Below are 4,544 nucleotides of genomic sequence, written 5' to 3'. Positions count from 1 at the left end.
AGATCAAGAAGGAAGAGTTAGAATCTTACATGGAACAACAGACTGGTTCCAAATCAGGAAAGGAGTATGACAAGGTTGTATATTATCTCCTTGTGTATTTAACTTATATGCAGTGTTGTTGGTGGTGTTCAGTCATTAAGTCAGGTCCAACTCTTTGCGACCCCATGGACTGCAGCACACCAGGCTTTCCTGTCCTCCACAGAGTACATCATGCAAAACGCTGGGCAGGATGAATCACAATCTGGAATCAAGATTGCCAGGAGAAATATCAACAATTTCAGATATGCATGACATCACCCTTATGGCAGAAAGTGAAGAACTAAAGAGCCTCTTGGTGAAGGTGAAAGAGGACAGTGAAAAAACTGGCTTAAAACTCAACATTCAAAAAACAAAGATCATCGCATCCAGTCCCATTCAGCCAGTTCAGTTCAGTCACTCAGTCCTGTCTGACTCTTTGCAACCCCATGGACTGCAGCATGCCAGGCCTCCCTGTCCATCACCAACTCCCAGAGTTCACCCAAACCTATGTCCATTGAGTCGGTGATGCCATCCAACCATCTCATCCTCTGTCGTCCCCTTCTCCTCCTGCCCTCAATCTTTCCCAGCATCAGGGTCTTTCCCAATGAGTCAGTTCTTCACATCAGGTAGCCAAAGTATTGGCGTTTCAGCTTCAATATCAGTCCTTCCAATGAACACCCAGGACTGATCTTCTTTAGGATGGACTGGTTAGATCTCCTTGTAGTCCAAGGGACTCTCAAGAGTCTTCTCCAACACCACAGTTCAAAAGCATCAATTCTTCAGCAGTCAGCTTTCTTCAGAGTCCAACTCTCACATCCATACATGACCACTGGGAAAACCATAGCCTTGACTAGATGGACCTCTGCTAGCCAAGTTATGTCTCTGCTTTTTAATATGCTGTCTAGGTTGGTCATAACTTTCCTTCCAAGGAGTAAGTGTCTTTTAATTTCATGGCTGCAGTCACCATCTGCAGTGATTCTGGAGCCCCCCAAAATAAAGTCTGCCACTGCTTCCACTGTTTCCCCATCTATTTGCCATGAAGTGATGGGACCGGATGCCATGATCTTAGTTTAGTGAATGTTGAGCTTGAATCCAACTTTTTCACTCTCTTCTTTCACTTTCATCAAGAGGCTCTTTAGTTCATCTTTGCTTTCTGCCATAAGGGTGGTGTCATCTGCATATCTGAGGTTATTGATATTTCTCCCGGCAATCTTGATTCCAGCTTGTACTTTCTCCAGCCCAGCGTTTCTCATGATCTACTCTGCATATAAGTTAATTACCAGTCCCATTACTTCTTGGCAAATAGAAGCGGAAAAGGTAAAAGCAGTGACATATTTTGTTTTCTTGTCCAAAATCGCTGTGGATGGTGATTACAGCCGTGAAATTAAAACATGTTTTCTCCTTGGAAGGAAAGCTCCTAGACAGCATATTAAAAAGCAAAGACATCATTTTGCCAACAGAGGTCCGTGTAGTCAAAGCTGTGGTTTTTCCAGTGGTCATGTACAGTTGTGCTGCTGCTGCTGCTGCTAAGTCACTTCAGTCGTGTCCAATTCTGTGCGACCCCACAGACGGCAGCCCACCAGGCTCCCCTGTCCCTGGGATTCTCCAGGCAAGAACACTGGAGTGGGTTGCCATTTCCTTCTCCAGTGCATGAAAGTGAAAAGTGAAAGTGAAGTCGCTCAGTCGTGTCTGACTCTTCGCAACCCCATGGACTGCAGCCCACCAGGCTCCTCCATCCATGGGATTTTCCAGGCAAGAGAACTGGAGTGGGGTGCCATTGCCTTCTCCCTATACAGTTGTGAATTGAACCATAAAGAAGGCTGGGAGCCTTGACTGATTTTTTAAATTGTGGTACTGGAGAAGTTCTTGAGAGTCCCTCAGACAGCAAGGAGATCAAACCAGTCCATCCTAAAGGAAATCAACCCTGAATATTCACTGGAAGGACTGAAGCTGAAGCTGACCCTTCAATACTTTGGCCACCTGATGCGAAGAGCTGACTAATTGGAAAAGACCCTGATGCTGGGAAAGACTGAAGACAAAGGAGAAGAGGGCAGCAGCGAATGAGATGGTTAGATAGCATCACTGATTCTCAAGAAACATGAATTTGAGCAAACTCCCGGAGATAGTGAAGGACAGGGGAGCCTGGTGTGCTGAAGTCCATGGGGTCACAAAGAATCGGACACAACTGATCAACTGAACAACAACAAGCCAACCTTCACCTCAGGGAGCTGATTCTACAAGAGGAAAGGACTTTGACCTTGAGTCCTTGAAGCTGGGTGTGGTGGTGGAATTCAAAGAGGATACCCAAGATCCCCACACCTGATATAAACATCCTGCATGATCCCCAAGGCTGTGAATATAATGGGTTTTACACTCATGATTAAGAAGTTAGAGTATAGAACACAGCTGACTTTGGGAGAGGGAGATTATCCTGATGGGCAAGACTTCAGTTCAGTTCAGTCGTTCTGTTATAGGCGTGCATTCCGGGAAACAAACTCACTCAGAAAGACAATGCAGAGAGTGGAGTGCAGTTTATTACACTGGTGGGCCCAAGGCAGAGTCTTCTCTTAGCCAGGGACCCCGATCAGCATTTGTGAAATCTTTTATACCCCATGTGTATGTGTCTGAACCCACCACCCCAAATTCCTTGAGATTTACATAAACAAAGGAAGGGTAAATACAATCACGATAACCCCATCATTCATGTGTTATGTGTCCAAACAGTTAATAATCAATAAGCCCGAGGTTACATTCCAACCAGTTAATAATCGATAAGCCTGTGGTTACATTCCGACAGACACAGAAAAAATTTATAACCTGTCCAGAGGCAGGGGTGATTAGTGTCTGTTTTCTCTTAGGCGATGAGTAACCTGGATATGATCTTCAAGGTTCCCCTGTCCGGAGGGGGTCTTATCCTTCTGTTGTCATTCCCATAGACACTGAACACAGAGTTCAGAGTCCACTGAAGAGGCGGCCAAGCGTGGTCAGCATGGACAGGCCTGAGATGGAGTCCAGGCCCTGTGAATTTCTTCTTCAGCTCGGTCGTGTCCGACTCTTTGTGACCCCATGAATCGTAGCACGCCAGGCCTCCCTGTGGCGACTGAAGAGCCCTTTAAAAGCTGAGCATTTTCTCTGGTTCATCACAGAAGAGGAAGTCAGAAATCTGAAGCACTCTTTGACACACTGCTGCTAAAGGGTGGGAGCCCCATGGCTGGGAATTCAGATGGCCTGTAGCCACTGGCTGACATTCAGCTTGGAAATAAGGGGCAAGTCCTCAGTCCTATAGATGGAGGAATGGAATTCAGCCAACAAGAACAACTTTCAAGGAGGGCTTTTTCCCCAGAGCCTCCTGACAAGCATTCAGTCCAGCCAACACTCTGATTTTTCTGCCTTATGGTGTGTTGAGCAGAGCACCCCACTGTGCCTACATGGTGTGGTTAACAAACCTGCAGCCCTAGGAACTGGGAGAATTCATCTTAAATGACCACTGACTTACAGGATTTGAATACATATTTATCCAGAGTGAGAAGTGTTCATCTGATTTTATTAAAATCATAACCATAAGGAAAATAATAGATGCGTGTAGATTATTTTTTTTTTAGAAAAGATTTGGCAAAATGAAACATTTGTCTTGCATATGTGTTTTCCACAGAAACTATACTGAGGTTGTACCCAAAAGCTTTCTTCCGCACTTGGTATCTGCTTCCTGTAGTTCACATTTGACGATGATAATCATCAAGAGTAAATAAGTCAACTGAAGCCTGGGTCTTCCTAGTTCCGTTGCTGTCTGTCATTTCAGGGAAAGGAAGTTGGAAAAAAAAAAGAAGCAGCAGCAGAAGGCTGAGAGCATTCATTCACTGTATAAACCTTGATTGTGTCCTGTATTACGCCCCACACCTTGCTGGTCTCTTCATTACCATGTTCAAGGATCGTCAGCGCAGACTGCTTACAAATTCAGGATGTTTACTGCTTTTGCGTTGTCCCTTCAGTCTTCGACAATTATCATAGAAAAGTGTGGATTTCTCTGATTCTTTGTTGGCCTCTTGACCAGGCCTCTTGACCTCTTGTTGGCATGTTAACCCACTTCCTCAAATGTATACTGTCTTTTATTTCAAAAATTTCCCCTTGACTAAGCTTGCAGTTATCTAGTTACACTTCCTCTAAAGCAGGGAAGCTCATTTTTTTCAAGGGTGGGACTTAAGCAAAAACTTGACTGCTGCAAGAACAAATAGCTTACTAAATTCACTGTTCTCAAACATGAGGATGGATAATTCGGAATATTATCGAGCCCTTCTCTCTGAGGGGGCACAACGTTCAGTTTTGCAATTAGGCACCAATCTGTGTGTCAGAGGGGCAGGAGCTTCAAGCTCCAGCAAACTGGTCCCAGCTCTGCCACCAACCGACTAGATAAGCTTGGGTAAACCTCTGCCTTGAAGCCCAAGAAGTGCTTGCTAAGCATGAGTGACCATTAATTACAGCACAGGCATAACAAAATACATCATACAGTAATGAACCAAAATTTGGCA

The sequence above is a fragment of the Cervus canadensis genome, chromosome 27 (genome assembly GCF_019320065.1).
Source record: "Cervus canadensis isolate Bull #8, Minnesota chromosome 27, ASM1932006v1, whole genome shotgun sequence".
NCBI classification, from domain to species: domain Eukaryota; kingdom Metazoa; phylum Chordata; class Mammalia; order Artiodactyla; family Cervidae; genus Cervus; species Cervus canadensis.
Note: the sequence above shows the minus strand (reverse complement) of the source record.